Genomic DNA, 22344 nt, shown 5'->3' on the forward strand with positions numbered 1-22344 from the left:
AGATGAGTCTATGTTATGAGTATTTGACAAAAATCTTATGAGAATTGAGGTTATTCAGTCAATTTATACCCTCAAAGTGAAGTTCAAACCCAACATCTTTAAAGTATCTTCTGCCTATAACTTTGTGTGCTTCTTTAAACAGCTGGAGGAACAAGACTAAACTTGATCTATCTGGTTTTTCTTATACCTTATCAAAAGATCAAAAGCAAAATACAGTTCTAAATCTGTCCATCCTAACTGGTCATTAGTTTATCACAAATGTAAATATCGGTTTGCCTAATCAGAGAGCATGTTCTTCTAAATTAAGAGCAACATTTCAATCAGCACATATGCTTCCTAATAGCACTGGGCATCTGGGCTCTCTTCACGGGCACATTTCATAACCTTTCAAGGACAATCTTCAAAATCACATTTTAAAGAAATACGCTGCAAAAGCATTCCATTTTCGTAGCATTTTATATCACTGCAAACCAAAGTGATTCAATTTTAAATGCCTCTGTACTTATCACAAAACCATTGACCATTTACTCTGATTTCATATCAATACTTTACTGGAGCATATAGCAAAGGAACGAATGCATTTCTTTGTCTACTCAGTGGTACAAAGCCCATCTGCCCATTCCTCTTTTGACTCAACTTCTTGCACACCCTCAGCCAGCTACCCTGCTGGTGATTCCTTGTACCTTACATGCTGCTTTAACGTTAAGTCAGATAACTACCATTTCTGATCCAGAACCCATTAAGAAAATTCCTGTTACAAGGAAGGTCTCTGAAATGCAGTTGCACCTATAAAAGGACTATTTAGTGCCCATCTTGAAGGGAAGAAGATGGATGAATTTATCTTCTGTCTTCTAGGCTTTTACTTATTTTCTACAGCCGCATCTTTTTAAACAAGTTCTATCATACTGAGAGAAAGGAGATATGCAAAATGTAACACCTGGAGTCTTAAAATGTAATGACCTCAAATAACATCTCAGAAAGAGGGAGGAAACCTGCTCCCGAGAAGAAAAAATACAGGCAAAGGAGCGAATCTGCATCATTAAACCAAGAGTAATAGAAAACCCTCCCGGGTTTTTCCAGTAAGTTTTTGCAGCAGCAGCGGCAGCAACTACCTAATCAATATGCACACCCTCACCTTTCTAAACCTCTAGTCCCCAACCAGAAACTGCCGGTCCCCCTCAACCGTGTCGGAGGGCGGGGAACAGAAAGGAAGGTGATTTCAGAAGCGTGGGGAGGGGCAAACCCAGGTCTGTGTAGCTCCAGCGGCCTGAGTCACAGCTCCCATCCCGAAAGTGCGCGCAGGAGCCAGCAGCGGCCCCGAGACCTACTCTGGGCTGGGCCCTTCCTGCCAGAGATGCCGGAGAGCTGGCAGCGCAGTTTTCAGACTCCAAACCAATGATCTCCCCCCGCCCCGTGCCCTCACTCCAAGGCCACTTAGTGAGACCTCTTCGAGGTAGGACAAGAGATGCTTGGTGCCCAAGAGGAGATGTGCGGGGCTTCTTTAGAGGAATGAGTTGCTCGGGTGGGGTGGGGATGGTCATGGAGAGGTTCTCTTTTCGGAAAACCCAGGACGTGGGGCAACTGAGACCCAGTATCGGTTACCCTCAGTACCACCCAACTTAAAGATGACTTCCCCCCCAACTCAGAGAAGGGGGGAGGGGCGCCGGCAGTTTTGCTGCAAGGATGGGGATGAGAGCGAGCCCCCAGGCCCCTGCAGCTGCTCCAAAGGGACCGCACAGGTGGGCGCAGCCTTGGAAGGGCAGCGAGGCCGGAGCTCGGAGTTAGCGGGGCCCAGGGAGTGTGAGTGGGTGAGGGTGAGTGTGGCCACGCGCGCCGGCCGGGCGGAGGGGCGCTCGGCGAGAGGGTGAGCGGCTGCAGGGACACAGCACACCCCACGCCTTAGGCGACAGGCTGGAGGGGCTATCGTGGCTGCAAGACTGAGAAACTTGATGCAAAACAGACAGGCTCCCCCCGCCAGGACGTGTCCCCACGCTCGCAGCCCGGCTCCAACGCGTCCCGAATCACCCCCTGTCACCCACCCCACCCTGCAGAAAACCCCGGAGAGCTCACGGATCCCAGGCGGGTAATTACCTCTCTCGGAGGCGGAGTGGGGGGGCGGCGGCGGCAGCAGCAGCAGCAACAGACACTTTGAGCCTGACTTTCCGGCGTTCGCGGTGAGCGTGTGCGCGCCGAGCCCAGCAGTAACCTGCTATTTATAGACCGGAGCCTCGGCGCCGGGGGCCGCGACCCCAGAGGCTGCGAGCTGCGGCCGCGGCGGCGCAGGGCACTGGCCGCGGCTCCTCCCGGCTCCCGCCGCTCCCTCGGGGTCCCGCTCGCGCCGCGCTTTCCCGCTCGTCCCTGCTCGCCCGCCCTGCCGCGCGCGCACCGGAGAAGTTGTCACCAACGCGGCTGCCTCTCCGGCTGCTAACACGCCCCCTGGCACGAATGCTACTCCCCGCTCCGCCCCCGCCCTTCCTGCTCCTCTTCCTCCTCCTCGGCACGTTTCGAGCGGTCTCCTCCCAATGACACCAGCGGCCGGAGAGAGGCAGCGGCGGCAGCGACAGCCGCGCGACTGGCGCAGTTCGCTCCCCGCTCCTGGCGGAATGGAGTTGATGGTCCGGCCTCCCAGCCCGAAAGGACCCAAACACGCCTTGCTCCGTGTGCTGACACCCACCGCCCACCCCTCTGCTGGGCTCCCCGGCGAGCCGGGGCTGTAGGAACGCTGCTGGGGAGCGGCGGAGAGGGGTGACCTCGGGCCGCCACGCTGCGGCCGGGGCCGCAGAAACCACAGGGTTGGTTAACCCGCAGGAGGCCGCCGCCGGCAGCGTCTGCCAAAACCCGGGGGGCTGTGTCCCGTTCCCCGGACTTAGTCTGCCACCACCTCGGGACCCGTGTCTCTTGGCCACTCCCTTCCGCGGTGGCCCGGGCAGAGATCCGGCGGGGAAGACCTGGGCGCCGGCTCCAGGCAGCCCACGGCCACCCACCACCAGCCCCCACGTCGCGGCTGATGACCGAGGCCGAGCTACTACTGCCAACAAGCGTGTGCGCCTTGGGCAGCCGGGGTGCGTAGGGACAGATCTGCACTCTGCGTGTTTGGGGTGTCTGGAAACGGGGTACGTAATCAAACAGTCTGAACGAAAGCTCAAACTCCCCCACTTCCTCGGTCGCAGCCTGGTTATGGCCGGCTGTGGGGTGCGGGGCAAATGACTCCCCATCTGCGCCTTACGGTGCCACCTGGCGGTTCTCTTGGAGACGTTTCAGTGGAGCTGCTTAAGGGTAATGGCTATGCTGGTAACGCAGAGCGCCAATCCGCACAGGCACCCTCAGCCTTTCCCTCCCTAAGGGAGCTTGAAATTCACATTTTAAGTGAAACAGAGTGAGCTTGTTAGTACCCAAGGGTTATATTTGCCATGCAGAGAGACTGGAATCCCAAAATTAGGATGGTGAAGTCAATTTGGGTTAAGTCAGTATTTACAGTTACACAAAGTGGGGAGCTGAAGCTACCCCCAGCTGTTACCCCTGCTGTCACTTCCTGCATCTAGGCATCCATTCACTCCACAGACATTTAATTGCCATTAGGTTATAAGCTTTATCAATGAGAGCAGAGATTTGGTGTTTCGTTTTTCCGTCAGTCTTCCTCAGATTGGAACAATGCCTCGCATGCTGTAGTTTCAATAAATATTTATAGGATGAATTAATAAATACTATGGGCCAAAAAGTGTGCTTGTCCCATTTTCTCCCTTAGTCCCTGAAGCCCTTCCCTTCTCTTCATGGTTTTTCTGCTACGCTCCGTCATCATCGCAGGTGAGCTGAATGGAGAGAAAGTGGGAAGAAATGGATAAATCCTGTTTGTAGAGGATTTACAAACAAGATGATGCTTTTTCATCAGGCAACAGTTTCAGCCTTTTCTTAAAATACAATAAGGTTGAAAAAGTATTAGAACATCAGGGTGCCACACCTTTGCCACTGAACTGTAAAGATGGTTAATGTATCTGTCCTCCAAATGCAGCTGTGTATGCGTGTTTATGAAAACTACCACAGTGCCAGAAGTACTAAATCATTTATTCTATCAGAGTTATAAAATAGATGACAGCTGTCCTTATGGAAATGAACACTCAATGTGAGATATCCAGAAAACCCTCCTATAATTAAAATCCAAACATCGTGCTGACCAAGACCTTTTTACAGGGCTGCTGAGGAAAATGTGATGTACCTGTGTAGCATATCATCTAGGAAGTTTAATTTCGGGGGGAGGGGCAGGGAAGGGGAGAGAGAGAGAGAGAGAGAGAGAGAGAGAATCAGATGTATGTATTTACCTTTTTTAGTTATTTAGCAGAGTCTTCCTTGAATAAGCCCAGGGGATTCAGATGGTTCTACGGTTTATTAAACTCATTCAGCATCCATTTTTACAAACCCTGAACTTTTAGCCACTTGTGCCCTTAAAACATAACTCCATTTGCCAATGAAAGACAAAATATTTTTCATTTCCTTTTAAAATATCTTTGTAGGGACAGAGGTCTAAGGTGATTCCTACTAGTTACCTTGCTGTCTGAATCAATAAAATCAAGCCAGGCTCTGTAGGGCTGGCATCACACTCTCATTTTAGTGAAGTAGCTCATACTTTTTCATTGTATAGATTCATTGTTCCTGAAGACTTTTATTTCAGGAGAGAGTGTTATGGTACAAGGAGGACTCTACAAAAGAATCACTTTTGTGATTCTTCACTATTAAAAATCTCTTCTAAAATACGGCACCAAGTATAGGCTTTTTTTTTTCACCAGTTGTTCAATTATACTAATAACTTTGTAAATCAAGTCATTTTTTTCATCCCAGTTTTTTAAAACTTAACATTGGAAGAATGAAGCTTTGATATTCATACATTAAGATCATCTCTTGCATGTGTATGTGTGTATTTAAATTAATGGAAGATGTTCTTAGAAATAGAAATTTCAACCAATTTAAATAAAAGGGAAAACTATTGTAAAGGTACCTGGCTGTCCTTAGAACCCAAGAACAAAAATGTAGCTAGGCATCAGTGACAACTTGGAACAGGGACACGCCACTGGAACTTTATCTCTCCCTTTTCCCCCACTACACTACCTGCTCCATTCTCTCCCTCTCCTCCCTCCTTCTCTCTCCCTCCAGCACAGACTTTCCCTGCTTCTCTGGTGTGCCCTAAATTGCACAGGTACTAACAGCTCTTGAACTTCAGAATCTATGCGCCAGCTCCAAATTCTCAGAAAGTACCACGAGCTGTCAAACCCCTGATCAGACAACCACGGCCAGGGGATGGAGGTCCAGTTAGAATCTCAAAGCAGCTCCTGCAGTAATTAGCTGGATAATGGTGGTACGCTGGGGCAGGAGGGAGGAAAGAATTCCCAGAATGTGGGGAGGAGGATAGGTCACGCCTGACCACTATGATCTCCTGACCCTTGTTGTTCCGTGGATACTGGCACAAAAGGCAGGAGGCAGGGAAGAGAAACATAAGCAGCAGTGACACCTATGTGTGTGAATTCACGTGCATGTTTACATACTAAGCCAGGTAGGATCCTTCTTGCTGATGGTGGTGCTCTAAGATGGCTCGTCGCAGTCAAAGTAGCAATACGATTTTATCATCTCTCGACATAGGACTGGATGAGCACGAGGAAGAAATCAAGTATTTCACAGACAGTTTAGCTTCTTTTTTCATGGCAATTAAATAAGATTTTTTTTTTTTAATGAAGGAAATGAGTGTGATAGCATTTACATTTATTGAAGATAAACATTCTGTTCTCATTTACATAATAGTTACATATCTAAAATGTACATAAATTATATATTTGAAAGTGAATCGTGTTTCGAAAATAATGAAGTGGTGAATCTTAACATTTTTGCGGTTAGACACTCCTTTGAGAATTTGAAGAAAGCTATGGACATTCCCTGGGAAAAAAAAACATGAGCAGATGCGCACACACTTATGGTGGGAAGATGCATGACTTACTTGAGATCTGCAACTTCAAAAACCGTGTGTCTGTGGTCTTCCGCCGATCACCCGCACTTGAACAAGGGAAACAGAGCCTACAGATTCCTGAACAAAAGGTTCAAAACGACAAGTAGGTTAAAGCCACAAACCAGGTTTGGGGACAGAGCTGCTGAAGCATATGTGAACCTAGAGAACAACTCTCGTCTCACCCACCCCTGCCCTAAGCGAGATATAAATGAGCAATGAGTAGGAAAAGAAGGCAAAGCTCCTGGAAGGGGAAGGTGGGGAAAATGTATTGATTCGCTAGCACCACCATAACAAAATACCACAGACATGGGACAGAAACAGACATGGATTCCTCACAGCTCCGGAATTTGGAAGTCCGTGATCGAGATGCTGGCAAGAGCTGGTCTCTCCTGCGGCCTCTCTCCTTAGCCCGAAGATGTCCACCTTTCTCTGTGTCCTCTCATGGCCTTTCCTCTGTGTGCAGGCACCTCTGGTGTCTCTCTGTGTGTCTAAATTTCCTCTTCTTATAAGGACAGCAGTCAGATTGGGTCAGGGCCCACCCTAGCAGCCTCATTTTAACCTAATTTTAAAGACCCTGTCTCCAAATACAGTCACATTCTGAAGTACTGGGGTTAGGAACTTCAACATAGAAATTTGGGGACATAATTCAGCCCATAAGAGATATGTAATGCATCAAACTCCGGAAAGTCTAGGGGTGGAAATAGGATATAGACTTCTCTTTTATGTCAAGAGGGCCCAAGCGTAAAGAAATTTGTATCCAATTTTCCCATTGGAGTTATTTTGAAAAACTCGGTCTTACTAAAAGATCCCAGAACACAGGGTGTAAAGTGGAAATACAAATGGTAGTGATGCCTTGTCTAGATCCTGAGGGCTGAGGACCGTGGCCTGTCTAGCCCCTGGGAGTTCTTCTGGTGTCTAAATGATAAGGAAGGGGGTCTCTGTGAGCTGCAGGTGGCCTGGAAGAGAGTCAGGAAAGACAGTCAGGGGACAAAAAAGAGGCCACCTGGGAGGGCAACCAGACAAATTACTAAGGAACGGTGTGGCCCGTTGACTAGTACGCTGAGATGTGGCATTGCACACACCAGGCATGGGGCCAAAGCGATGGAATAGTCAGTGGCTGTGCCTTAGAGAAATGTCATGCTTCACTCACACATGGATAACAGAGACCCAATTGCCTCTTCAGAAAATGAGAAAGGTCATCAACACCCAGACATGTCCCCCAGTGTCATGATGCTTCATAAATCTCATCAGGGCCAACAAGCTACCCTAGATGTGAGAGAGAAGGAGGAAGAGAGGGAGCAAGAGTATCTTAAATTGGATAAGTTTTAAACCAGGATAGATTTGGTTTAGATTACTGGACAGGACTAAGAAACTAAGATTTTTGTTGCTGAGTACACATGGGCGCTTATAAGCTAATTTTATTGTACGAAAATTAATTCCACTTTTTGTACCTGAGATTTAGAAACTCAGTTGACTTTTAAAAATATATCCTTTACAGTTCAAGTTTTTAATGCATTTTCAGGAGGTGCATAGATGCTCCAGAATGCCATCTATGAATCCAGATTCATAATATGTGCCTTAGGGAATCTGATACATTAAATCTGGTTGTGTAGAAAATCTTTTTAACTGAAAAATACCTGCTAATATACATAATTTTCTGCTGATGTATTATTTGAAATTCTATTTTCTTAAAGAGAGTAGTGTCTATAAGTTATGACACAATAACTCACATGATTATATTTAGTAAATGCCAGAAAAAATAGAATCGTGAATGGAAAAATTATAGACAATCACTGGGTAAAGATAGCTATTTTCAAGGAATAGAGGGTTTGAAGGTGACAGTATTATGCTGCTTCATTTCAAGTAATACAAAGCTTTTTTTTAACAGAAGTCTTCAAAAGCAAACAGTTTTTTATTACCTAATTATGTCACTAGTGGCGTAAAGCAAAGGAGAAACTTACCTGTCAGACACATTTGTAGATAGTGTCTGTGGTAATCAGTGACATTGGTTGGGGCGATCAGGTCTTTCCAGAGGTAAGTCCGCTATCTCTAAATATTTTGTTATATTTTGTTCGTCAATGTCTCTGCCTTGCATTCCACACTTAAACATACAAATATATCCTCTCCCCTTATTTTCAAAAATCTTTCTACATCCAATCTTCCTGTCAATTCACCCTCCTGGGTCTCTTTTTCCACAGTATAACAAGCTCTACCATCTCCTGGTCACCTGATTTAGGTAGAACAGACCAATTTTGATCACCACAGCAGGTCAGAAGAACTGGGCCTAACTGTATCTCCCAGCTCCACCTCTATCTCCAGAGACCTCTCTCCATCAAGACTTTGTTGATTCATCAAGACAAGATTTGTGTTCAGAATCAGAAAAATTTAGGCCCCAATCATGACGCTCACATTCACCGGCTGTATGGCCTTTGACGCGTGCCTTAAAATTTCCTTACCTGTAAAATGGGGATAGTAGTACCTACCTCATAGAGTGACTGTGAGAATCCTCTGAGACCCTGTGAGCACATGACATGAGCTAACGTTCGTCTTGTACCACTTAGCTATTCCCTTGCAAAGACCGAAGGAGAAGAACATGGAAGGGGCAAAATCAGAGTTTCATCATGAAACTTTCCGATTTATACGCTCTAGGCTATCTGTTTCACCATTACCTGTGACTCGAAACATTTGTCACAGGGATACTGCTCAGCGCCTGTGAAAACTAACGCAGTTCTGAAGAATCTGGTTAAGGTCTGAGTCATCTGAGAGGAAAATTTTCCAGAAAGTTTGGAATAGAAACTTCCCCTAAGGGGGAAGGACTATCATCTCCTCATTCCCGCCCTTTTCTCCTCTCCTGCTCTTTCTCCTCTCCTCACTTTCTACTTCCCTACCTTATCACCAAGCCTCCTACGTCATGTCCTCCCCTTTCTTGGGGCAACAATGCCAGAGGAGATACAGACGAAGAATTTGAGTTGCCAGGGGAGAAAATTCATCGAAGTTATTTCTAAAATATTACCCCGTGTTACTCAAATAGATGGATGAGTGTGTGCATGTGTGTGCATGTGTGTGTGCGTAATTATTAACTTTTTAAAGACTTTGGAAATTCCAGAGTAATTTTTAAAAATATACACTAGAGTACTGATTTCTACAACATATCTAGAGAAATACAAAGTTACAGATATTTTTCTTTGTAAACAGAATGTAAGCTTCTCACACAGAACACACTGCAATGTTCTCTACAGTAAAAGCTGAGCAGTCATTATAGATAGCTCAAAAAATGTTCTTCCTTTGAAACACAGCACTTATGGGCAAATAGGATCATTTGAAATCTTAGGAAAAGGTTGGGGAAATTCATCAATGTGAAAAGACAACCAGAGACAACCATTTTATTTGCTCTAAAATGAAGTAACGTTTTATAGAACTGAATTTCAGTTTCATGAAAGTTATAACAAAAACAAATGTGTGACTCATTTTATGCTTTCTATAATATAAAAATAAAAACTTCCCTGTCTGAGTTAGCCTTTTCTGTCAACAAAAGCTCTGAGGGTAGACTTGAGTCTTTTTTTTTAAAACTTGACAGACAGAGACAGGGTCCTCAGGGGTGAGTGGGAGCAGGGGGCATATCAACACTACTATTTTAAAACCATGAATATTTTTATCAAGTTCTCCAAATGTAGGATTAACTTGAACCATGTGGTCAGACTGCTTTTTATTTGAGGGGGAAAAAAAATACTGTGGTGGGTTTTTGTAATGGTTAAAACCAAAAAGAATTTTTTTTTTTTTACAATGGGATGTTCAAAATAGGAAGCAAACAGCTCTCCATAATAATGAAAAAAGTTGTCTTCATTCTAGCCCCTATTAAATCTCGGAAGATGATTACATTTCCTGGAGGCAGGCTTTGAATTAGGGGTTAGGACTGGTGAATGGGAGAGACACTGGATGTGTCTCTTGCTGGACCTCAAAAGACTTCGGGGCAACTGAACTCCAGGCAGGGAGCTTATGTTCAAAGGCACATCTCATTTCAGGATGCAAAATGCTCCCTGAATCATGTTGACAGACAAGTAGCGTCCCCTCTCCACACCCTTGTGTCCCTATCCCCATACTCCAGCTACCTTTGTAGAAAAGCATGGTCTTTCTACCTTAAAGGACATCCTAAGAAGTCACCGTACTCCTTGTTTGCTTGTTCATCCTTCATCGCCATTCCTTTCCAGGCCCACCATTCATTTGCGAAGTGTAGTTAAACACGATATCAGGATCTTAGCTGAGCCTTGGTGACTTTGTTCTCTCTCAGGGTGAATCAGGAGGGCAGCCACGGTGTAGAAAAGCAAGCTTGGACTTGGAGTCAGGAGACGACTGAATGAGGGTACTCGCTAAACTGGAATAAAATGGCAGACCATGTATGTATTCGTTGTATCAAAAAAAAACAGTGGACTTCCAAAAAATCAACAGCGATGCCAGCTCCAACAATTCGTAATTGTTTGTCACAGAGGCATGATCCTTGAGGGCTGGAAACACCACACGCATTTGGGTGATAGTTATAAGGAACGGAGACACACTGGGAAGCCATAAAATACTCGAAATCTAGAAATCCGTGATGCTGGCCTGTCTAATGCGTCCCTTCTCTCTGTATCTCTCCTTTTCTTCTGCCAGAGAAGCCACTGGCATTGCTCGTACTGGGATCCTGGTCACCTTACACTGGACAACTATGAGGGGCAGGATGAAGGAAATTTGGGGGACACTGCCATTCAGAACCACAGTTCGGCTCCCTTCTGAATCCTTCCCTTGGATCATTAATACTTCTCAGCAGCTTTCCTTGTCTGCACTTTTTTCTCTTCCTACCACTAATTGAATGATCTGCATTGTCCTCAGTCCAAACCGCAAAGAGAATGAATGAGGCAATTAATCTCTCTCTTATTAAGAGAGCCTCTTGCAGCAGGCTATCTCACGCGTTGCTGACCCACGTATGGTTAAGCTAGCCACAGACCACGTGTCCACGTGCCTCTAGAAAGTATAAAGGGCAGCCTTCCATTGTTTCTGAGGGCAGGGAACTGTGAGCTGGGGAGTTCAGCTTGAGAGAGAGACTGGGCACCAGGCTAATAAAGGTTCTTAATGAAACAAATGCTCATTCGGATATGAAAGAGAATAGCATCTGGTGAAAACATACACACATCCACTGAAATTTGTTTCTGCTAAAGGTCATGAAATCAAAGAAAGAGGGTCAAGTACTATTCTCCACTACAGACTATACTTACAGATGGGGTTAAGCCAAAATGAAAACAAGAAAGTCAAATCTCTTACTGTTCAGGTCAAATTCCTAATGTGTTATTCATTGTTGAGCTTTGTCTTTCTAAAATAAGAAAAACACTGTTCTGCTTTTTTATAATAAAGCATGTCCTTGTGGCTTTTTTCAGTTCCAAAAGAGAAGGCATACCACATGAAATAGTAAACTCAGCCTGATTATCCCTTGATAATCTATATTCCAGGGAGGCTGCAGTTTATTTATGCAGGTATTGATGAAAGGCTAAATTTTTATTATGCACAAACCAATTTAAACTGTTCTTAAAATGAATAAAAAAGAAAAGTCATCTCTGCTTACACAATTACACAATTACATGGTTTTCAGCTATGTCTGAATGTTTCTTTCTTTGAAATTACCTTGGAACATAGCTATTTTTGTATTACCTATAGGTAGGTGAGGTTTTTCCCCACCCCCTTGGGACTATGAGGAATAAAACTCAAGTCAAATTTTGCCTTGCTTCTATCTCAGTGTCAGACAATACCCACAATCAGAATGACCTACTGGTGAAAGAGACAGCGACTGAAGCACTGGCTGCCCTGTACCCACACTTCTACCCAACAGTCTGAGCACTCGGGTGAGCGTGGGAAACCCAGGCTCTCTGGCAAGTGCATCCAATGCAAAATAATCAACCTGCACCAAAATTGTGCTTCTCTCTTTTGGATCTGACACCCTGGGAATCCATTCCCACACATTCTCACTGCAAATGAGCAAAATCTTGTGATTCTTTTCATCGTATAAATCTTTTCCCTCCAGCGTCGACACTGTGTTTGCCACAGCCCAGATGCCGGGGGTTGATTTTAGTTATGGCTCTGAAGGCGACGCTGGGTGGCACCTGAAGGACTGGCATCTCCTGCCGACTTCACTCCCTCAGGCGAAGCCATCGCAGGGCCTTCCGGCAACAGAGGAACAGGCTCATAAAACAGGAAACACATTTGCTTCTGCTTTCAAGGAATACTTGGAATTTGGGCTTTTAATGTACTCAGAGACATAAGAACCTACCAGACCTCCTATTTTGGTTTTCCTGGACCCATTCTTTCCAATAAATGCCTGAGTGTTCACATAAGAGACGTGAAATGGATGGGTCCACACTGTACCACAGTTCAGAAGCTTCAAGGGTCAGGTCCTCGGTCTATCTCTTGGTTCCATCGGTTCAATAGCTACAAGGCCAAAGCTATTCCTGTGGGCAGTCATGGAGGTCCCCTGAGTCTCTAACTACACCTCAAGCAGAACCCTTTAAAGCTCATTTTATCATTCGTCCTTTAAATTCTCTGCAACAGACAGAAAAACCACCCCACATCCCCACAACAGTCCTTTTGTTCCTTATTCTTCCCATAATGATGGCATCGCTTAAGCCACCAAAACCTGTTAAGCGACAGCCTTCTTATTCCAAACAACCCCAGGTGATGACATAAGTTAATGCATCACCAGTATGTACCAGTGTCTATTTTATAATACCAGCAGAATCTTAGCTGCTGTCTCTTCCGACTAGTGAGCTAACCAGTCTGAGAATCACTTCTTTGAGTGTCTGTTGCTTGCAACCACTATAGCCCATAATTACCGTGTGAGTATTCAGTTATAGAGAATAAAACCTGCTCTAGACTGTGTGAGCAGAAAAGAATTTGTTTTATGACATATCAAATGGCTTATAAAATTGTTTATAAACTGAAGAGAATTTAGTCTGATTTTGCAGGAAAAATATCTTAAGTCTTGATGCACAAATTCCGTTACCCTGGCCATAAATCAGGAAGCCGACCGATGAATCGAGAAGTCACAATGACAGCTGCTAGCTCAGGATCAAAGCACTTCCACTTTAATCTGCACCAGCAGAAACCAGAACCGCATGCCATGTCTCACTCCACTCATTTCAGTTCTGGATTTAAGTCTTATGTAAAGGCATCTGGTTGGCAGAACAAAAATCACATCCAGAAATGTAAAACAATGTAGATTTTAGGTCACCAGCCTCTGCAGTATAGGAAGCCACACCAGAAAAAGGTGGGAGGGGATCTTAAGCAAGCCAGTCTGCGATATCCATCACAGTCCCTTCCAGGTGGCTCGCTGTACTGGAAGTCCGCTGTCTGCTGACAGCTTTCCTGATGCTGGCCCGCCCATCTTGCTACAATTCTGTCCATTGACTCTGCCTAGACTGTCCATCTTCATCTGTTAGATGAATATTTGGTATTAATACCCATTATTTGGTATTAAATCTTCTCCTCGATATGAACTACTTTCCTGTTACCGTATCATACTCTTTATATGCAGTTTTTAGTTTACTAGGTTGACCATTTTCTACCCCTGCTGCTGTCTTCGTAGTGCCAACTCCATAGAAGGATTTATATGACTCTACCAACAAATCCAGTCCCAATGCAGTCTACCTGGACACATTGCATCAAATATCAATGTCCTGTATATTGATCATGAAAATTTCATGGCATCATTCTAAATAGATTTCTATTCCAAATTTTCAAAGATCCATATCATCTCTTACAAACTTACTGACAATTATATTAATATTTATCAAGGACGCATCTAGGAACTAAATAATATCTTGAATCTTCCTTTTAACTCAGGTACACATACAAGACAGCATAATTTTTCTGGTTCAAATATTTCCTCTTGTTCCCAAGAGTATATTAATTATCTGATCAGTCATCCTCCGTTAACCAGATTTACTCTAATTAGTTCATCTCTTTTCTTTCAAACTCCTTGATTTGGGAGGCTTTATGTTTGGACTTAAGATTTTTCTAAAAAATCTAGTACAAAGTAAATTATGTAGCTTCTATGTGCACATAATTAAATTCCATAAAGTTTTTTTTTTTTTCTTTCTGTCAGTGAATCACATTAGGATCACATTTACCTCACTACTCCATGGCCTTTCTATACTGGTCATAGCAGAATCTAAAAAGAGATCATAGATAATTGTAGCTTTGACCAACTATGTTGAATCTTCCTAATAACTGGTCCATTTTAGGCCTGATCTTGTACATAGTTTATATCTGGTTCAATACAGTATGGGGAGGGAGCTCTGTTTTATTTCTTTGTGAGATTCTTTTCTTGCCTAGTAAAATTGTGCCACCAACAAATAGGCATTTTTGTTCTAAAACAATCATTATATATAGTTTTGGAGATTAGGTGCCGGCATATAGTTCCAAGGTTTCTATCTTTGATGAGTTAGGAAACTGGTTTTGTGTAAATATGTCTGACATATCTGAGTCTAAAAATAAAGTTTGGATTGCTCTCAGGTTAGCCTTCTGAAATTACATAATTTTCGCAAGTGATTAATATCACTCAGAATTTCTCTGTCTGTGTTGCTTTCAAAATCAACACAGTGTCTCCCTACCATCACCACCATTCTTAAGTTATTCTTTTTTCTTTTAAGGGGGTCCTGACTCGAAGAGGCATTAACTGACTCTGTCTTTCTGACCAGCAGCAATAAAAAATTTGGGCCCCTCACAAGCTTGACTCTCAAACCTGCCCCATGTACTTACAAACCTTTAAAAATAGACATTTCTATTTGTTCTGAATTCCCTTTTTAATTGTTGCTACATTCTTTTTCGATGCAGAAGCAAACGACATGGCAGACTGGATATTCCCCAGTGTTTACATCCGGGTCTGCACATGGTTAACGAAGCGTGCCACAGCAGGCAAAATCGATGGCTTCGGTTCTCTGCAGCTTGTCTTTCCTGATCGATGGATTATTGCAGCTGGGCTAATTATGCAGCGATTTATATCGATTGTTTAGAGCAGCAGTGGTGAATCCTAGTGACTAAACCTGCCATCCTAAGATTTGGTCCTTCTTGGACTGCACAAACTCAAGATAATTCAAACACCTTGTGAACTTAACATAATTTTTAGGGGTCCATAATACCATGTGGTCTAAATAAATTAAGGAGGGAACTTAGCTTTCTAAGCACTTATTATGGCTTTATAATGTGACTTGGAGACTAAGGTAGAAGTGACAAAATCTTTTCTTATCAATTTTCAATTATCATCCTATCTTTTTTTCCTTTTAAAATAAAATTAAGCACAGAGATTATCCATGCACTCAATTTTATATATGAGCAACCTGGGTCAGCTGATACCATTACGCTTATAGAGTTGATTTAATATCAAATAGACCTTAAGCCATTTTCTTTCACATTTAAACATTGAACTAGATGAATCCCCAAAGGCTCTAATTATTTTACATTTAAGAGTCCATTTTTGAATGACGTCTCAGTTTTGAAGACTATTCCTTTCCCTTGGAGGAGAAGGATGATTTTCATACCAAGGTTAGTGTTCTTTATGACTATCGTTCACCAGTGACTGCACTGTGGTAGCATAATTGTGAGTCTGTGTATGTGTGTATAATATGTGTGTGCGGGGAGGGATTATGTGTGTGTGTACGCATTCAAATTGCTCGCTAAAAGCTGCTGATGTTTTAAAGACAAGTATAATAGTTGTCTAAATGGAAAACATTATAAAAGACTATTGACTGGCAAGTTATAGGTGACTCCAGTTGCTATTGAATTACTGAAAATAGGCAATGCTCCGTTTGCTCTTTGCCTAAAATAAATGAAGTCCTTCTGGCTCATGAATGCTACAATAAAAGGTCAGAATCTTTTATTCTCATCTCAGCAGCAATGTCCTTAAAAGACACTGTGCCCTATGCTTTTACTGAGCAAAACAACTAAAGGGATAGCAACTTTTAATTATAGGATACAAGGCTTTCCTAATGACCTTGTGACTTTGGGACATTAAAAATCCTGTTCACTAACAAAACTCAAAAACAGAATAAACCTGAGTGAAAATGTCAATTGAAATGTTACATAGGAATTCATTTAATGGTGTATAAATGAAAGAAAATGAGTTGTATGTCTTTTTCAAGGAAAAAAGAAATATTTTAAATATCTGAATTTCTTTTACATTCCTTATTTATATTTAATCTAAATATGTGTGTACTTTTTCTTTTTATACAGCTGAAATTGCTACTGGAATGGCCTGTGGTTTCGATAAAGTAATACAAGGTCTAAGTGTGAAATTTTGATTATAATAATAGAATAGGTAGTTCATAGAGAAGGAAAGATAAAATGTTTTTGTTCATTGAGCCACCACAGGTGACTGTAGATTTTGGGATGATCTATCAGGTAAGCAAAAATACCCTGTACGGTAGAGTCCATCACTAAATTATTTTGTGGTACTTTCAAATTTCTTTTCTAATTACGAAAGTATTAACACTCATTGAGAAACTCAGAAAAGCATTTTTAATTAAAAAATATCTATTGTAACCTACCTAGAGGTATTTACTATTAATATTTTCGTGGATCTTACTCCAATATTAAGTGATCAAGAACGTGGGATCTAGAACTCATTCAAATTGCCACTCTGTCACTTACACGCATTGAGACTTTGTGTAAGTGGATATCCACATGCAAAAAACAACAACAACAACAAAACAAACAAACAAACAAAACTGAGCTTAGAGCCTTATTTCACACCATACACAAAAATTAACACAAAATGGGTCACAGAATTAAAGAGCTAACACAATAAAATTTGAGGAGATAACATAAAAAAACAAAATACTTGAGAATTTGGGTTAGGTAAAGATTTCTTACATACAACACCAAAATTATGATCCATAATAAATTAGACTTTCTCAAAATTCAAAACTTTTGCACTTCAAAATACATCATTAACAAAATGAAAAAAAAACAAGCAATAGACAGAAAGAAAGCATTTGCAGACCACATATCTGATAAAGAATGTGTATCCAGAAAATACAAAGAACCCTTACAATTCAACCACAAAACATACAACCCAATCAAAACATAGACAAAAGATCTAAATAGACATTTCACCAAAAAAATACATATATAAATGGCTGATAAGCCCATGAAAAGATGTTTCACATCATTAATCAGTAGGGAAATGCAAATTAAAACCACAATGATACCTATTAGAAAAAAGATAATAAAAAAGACAGACAAGAACAGGTTTTGGCTAGAATGCAGAGAATCAGAATGCCTCCTACACAGTGTAGAGATTGTAAAATGGTTTACTGGCAATTTGAAAACAGTCTGACAGTTTCTGACAATGTTAAATAAAAATTTACTATAAAGCCTAGCAATTCCACTCTTAGGTAGCTACTCAAGGAAAATAAATACATATATATACATATATGTGTGTGTGTGTGTGTGTGTATATATATATATATACACATATATACAAAGATTTGCACATGAATATTCTAAGCAGTATTATTTGTAACAGTAAAAAATTAGAAACATCTAAATGTCCATCAACCGACAAGTGGATAGACAAAATATAATACATCCAATACAGTAGAATACCTTTTAGCAATAAAAAGGAACGAGCTGCTGATACAGGTCATGGCATGGCTATTCTAGGTCTTCACTCAGTTATCACTGACATTTAGTTCTTAAACAACCAACCGCCTAATATTACACTGAGAGAAGCCAGACAGAAGAGACCACATATTGTAGAATTCCATTTTTTTAATGTTCAGAAAAGTCGAATCTATAGAAACAGGAAGTAAATTAGTGGTCGCCTAGGGCAGGTGTGTTGGATGGAAATGGAGATGAGCAGTAAAAGGACATTGGCTGTAAATGGACATGAGCAATATTGTCGGGGTGACGGAAATGTTCTAAAACTGATTTATGTGATGGCTGCACAACTTAGTAAATTTAATTTTAAAAAGTCATCGGGTTGTGTGCTTTCAATAGGTGAATTACATGATTTGTCAAATATGTCTCAATAAAGTACATTAAAAATACTCTGATGGGATTCTACCTTCAGCAACGTATTTCTGTGTCTCGAAAACAGTGTGTAGTCTACATACTACAAACCATCATTGAAATTTTTCAAAATCACTTATTTCTAAGCCACCCACTACGAATCTTATAGGTAAAACATAGAAATTTATATTTTCAGCAAAGTCCAATATTATTAGTATTTAATCAATTCTTAAACTATATCGGAGAATTACGGTGCTAAAAGTAATGTAGCAAATGGCAACACTTGTCAGAACAAAGCAAAGGTCTAGACAGAAGGAGGTCAATGGAACAAAAGGACTGGTTTATAAAAGTGTAGGCGGGCTGGGCTGCATAATCCGGAAGGTAGAACTCCTCGAGGATGTCTATGGTTTGAGCTGGTATCTGTGTGAAATTGTGAGTAGGAGAAAATTAGGAAAGGAGAACATTTCAGGACCACCAGTAGTTGGAGCATGATAATCAGCTATGTTTTAGGAAGGTTCTATTCATCTTCTAGCTGCCAATGATATAATCTGCCCTGGGCTGGATCCTGCAAATAAAGAGCTAGTTTTTGGTGAGTAGAAATGTGTTCTGATGGGGGCTGTGGACCATTAGGAGTGGAAATACTAAGATCACATAAAAGTTCTAACAATAAGAAACCCAACCGGATATCAAAATGATATACACATCCAGATTTTACTGGTTTTAATCATTTGCTTATCATTTTTCAACAAATTTATAAGTATGATCTACTTACTATATAATTTACCTAGTCTAAGTGTACAATTCAATTATTTTAGTACATTTATTGCGTTGTGTAACCATCATTATAAATCAATTTTAGAATATTTTCATCACACCGTTAATATCCCTCATGCCCATTAGCCGTTAATCGCTGCCTCCACCCCATGTGTCAAGACCAGGCAGCCAGTAATCCACTTTGTATCTTTATATACCTGCTTTTGCCAGATTATTTTATATAAATACAATCGCACATTTGGGGGTATGGTTTTTCTCACTTAATGTTTATGAGATTCATTCATTTGTGTCATGTATCAGTATTTTGTTTCTTTTTATTGCTAAATAGTATTCCATTATATGAATATACCACATTTTATTTATCCACCAGTTGAAGGGCATTTGCACTGTTTCTACTTTTTGGCTATTATGAATAACGATGCTATGAATATTTGTATGCAACTTTTTAACATGGATATGGGCTTTCATTTATCTAGGATAGATATCTAGATGTGGAATTGCTGTAGTATATGGTAAATTTACATTTCACTTTATAAGAAACTGCCAAACTGTTTTCAAATTAGCCATATCATTTCACATTCTTGCCAGCAATGTAGGAGGGCTGACTTCCCACATCCTCAACATTTGTAGCCCATCTTTCTGATTATAGCCATTCCAGTGTATGTGAAATGGCACTCATTCTGGTTTTAATATGCATTTCTCTACCGACTAAGGATGTTGAGAATGTTTTCATGTGCTTACTAGCTATTTATATGTCTTTTCTGGTGAAATGTCTATCCAAACATTTTGCCTAGTTTTAATTGGCTTGGTATTTTTTATTATTATTGTCAGGGTGTAAGAGTCATTTATATATTCTTTATACACATCCTGTATTAGATATATGACTTGCAAATATTTTTTCCCTGTCTCTAGCTTGTCTTTTCATTTTCACCATGGTGTTTTTTGAAGCACAAAAGTTTTAAAATTTGATGAGGTCCAATTTTCATTCTTTTCTTTTATGGATCATGCTTTTAGTATCATATCCAAGAAATCTTCGCCTAACCCAAGTTATCTAAGATTTTCCCTTATACTTTCTTCTAAAAGATTTTTCCAGCTCTTACATCTCTGATCCATTTTGAGTTAATTTTTGTGTATAGTGTGAGGTAAGGCTCTAACTCTGACTTTCTACACATGTATATCCCATTGTCCCAGCATAATTTGAAAAGATTATCCTTTTCCCAAAGAATTGCCTTGGCACCTTCGAGGAATAGAATTTTAACCATAAATACAAAGGTTTATTTCTAGACCCTCAATTCTGATCCATTTTTCTATAAGTCTATCCTTACCCTAGTAGTATACCATCTTGATATCCATATCACTATAGAAAATTTTCAAATTGGGAAGTAAATTTCCTTCTCTATTTTTTAAAATTATTTTAGCTATTCATGGTCTTTTTGCTCGCTTAATGATATTTAGTTCCTAAATGGCCAAGTGCTTTTAAAGCTTCATTTACCTGTCAGTTTTTTAAGTCACTCAAGTGCTATAGTGTTCACATAACAGAGAGAAGAAAACAGAACCTTTGTTTTTGAGGCACTGTGACAGACTGGCAACTATAGGGGTATGACAATATATATAAAGAAATATACGTGAGCGTGAAACACTTGATTTTGTAAAATATCATATATATTAGTACCACGTCATTGATAAAAGAGTGTAGAAATATTTCTGGTAAACATACAAATATGAATGTCAGGGCAGAAATATCTCAATTCATTTATTTCGTTGTTAATTCCTGATTTTTCTCATAGCACAAAGATGTTTTCCATATGTTGTAGAAGATAGCATTACGAAATAATAAATTATGCAAGAAATCTTTGTCATAAGTACCAATTAATCCATCAAAACAAGTTAAAATAGCTTTGCAAACTGTTATGATTGCTAAAAAAGATGCAGTAGTATCTCTTGGTAAATATGTTTCTTTTATGTTTTAAACATTTTTTAGGAAGTATGCTAAAGAGAGAACAAACTTATGATAAACACTGGCATGTATTTTTTCATGTAATAGATAATATAGAATGTTTACCACTTATTTATGCATATACTATCCAATAAGTCTTTAATGACTTTTTATCTACAAGAAAAACAAAATGAACATAGCAATCTCAGCAGGCCAGAAATATACAGCTACTAAGAGCAAAATAGTAATTTCTGGAATCCAACCCAGCCTGATGATTCTTGGGCAGACTCTGTTTTTAGAAAGCTGTGGCACCCATTTATACACGATCATATCAGTATCCTGCACTAGCTCCTTTAACCCAAAGCATCCTGAAGTCATGGGACAGTTTCTGGCTATTTTTCACATTGAGAGGAAATTCTTCATATAACGCTGCACTGACGTGCACAAAGCTGAATGGTATTCCTCATTATGAGGGGTGATGGGAGATTTCCTTCTACAGGGAGCTTCAAGGCAGGTCATAAAACAAGACTTTCTATAAAATTTGTCTTTTGATGGTTCCTGAAATAGAAACTTTCAAGCAGCACCAAATCAGTCCTCCACCAGATTCTGCTGGCTTCCCCTCCGGTTCCTCGCTGCCACGTGAGCCAGCTGGGGCAAGATCACGGCAGATATCAAGCATCACCCCCAGTCACTCACACGAAAAGTGGTTAGAGCAGGGAACACACTTTGCGAGTGCTTTTTAAAAAATGTGTCTAAAGTCTTTGTCTAAGAGAAGGATTACTGACCACTTTAGGAGCACACATGAAGCCCAGCTGCCTGATCTCTTTCTCAAGTAGCACACACCTATATAAAGTCTTCTGTAATATTAAGATCAGCTAATTTACAAAGGAAAGAGCTCGACTTTACATGTCATAAAACCATCTGGCAAAAGCCACCTGTTTTTTCCATAACTTCTTACATCCATTCTCTCAGGTATGCTTTTCATGTTCAGTGACAAAGAAAAAAATAAATCAATTAACACATATTAAATTAACTGGCAAACCCCTTAACTTCCTGAACAAAGCATTTCTAAATCCAAGATTCCCTCAATACTAAACATATTTTGGTAATACTGGATCAATTGGAAGCAAGTTCTTTTTCTCAGTAATAAATCAACCAGAATGAGCAAAGCTGACCAAAAACCACTTTAAGATAGCTGCATTCTCTCAGTGCCTAACGGTTACGTGCATGGGAAACACATAAGCTCGTTCTGGCAACTTGAGTAAGGGCTGTAGAACAGTGCTTCTCAAAATTTTAAGGTGCTTACAAATCACATGGGATCTTGTTAAAATACAGATGCTGGTCCAGTAAGTCTAGGGTCTGAAATTCTATTTCTAGCAAGCTCCCAGGTGACACTGAGGCTACTAGTCTGTGGGGCACACCAACTAGTTGATTGAGGGAAATATAGCTGTAAGCATAAAAATATTCAAGTCAAGAATGCTTCCATTTTTCAATAGATTATATATAATCAGTTTAGGAGCAAGAATATCAAGAAGGAGTAGGACTTTATGAGGAAAAAAAAAGGTAGGAAGCATTTATAAGTCTAAACATTATTTATTATTCCCCAGTGCAGAGC

At 40.8% G+C, this 22344-nt stretch overlaps 1 protein-coding gene across 5 annotated transcripts in view; it reads right to left on the reverse strand.

Moving 5' to 3' along the window:
- The window catches only part of INPP4B (inositol polyphosphate-4-phosphatase type II B), a 557518-nt gene extending 555152 nt beyond the window's left edge, over window positions 1–2366 (reverse strand). For 2 of the 5 annotated variants that reach the window (XM_039875842.1, XM_039875841.1), the window contains exon 1: window positions 2092–2366. The gene's annotated coding sequence lies outside the window, so the exon portion shown is untranslated. The remainder of the gene's footprint in view (window positions 1–2091) is intronic. The other 3 variants (XM_039875838.1, XM_039875836.1, XM_039875840.1) reach the window with 2 other exon arrangements.
- Window positions 2367–22344: the final 19978 nt, after the last annotated feature.

The sequence above is a fragment of the Pteropus medius genome, unplaced genomic scaffold (assembly GCF_902729225.1).
Source record: "Pteropus medius unplaced genomic scaffold, Ma_sr-lr_union100, whole genome shotgun sequence".
NCBI lineage: Eukaryota > Metazoa > Chordata > Mammalia > Chiroptera > Pteropodidae > Pteropus > Pteropus medius.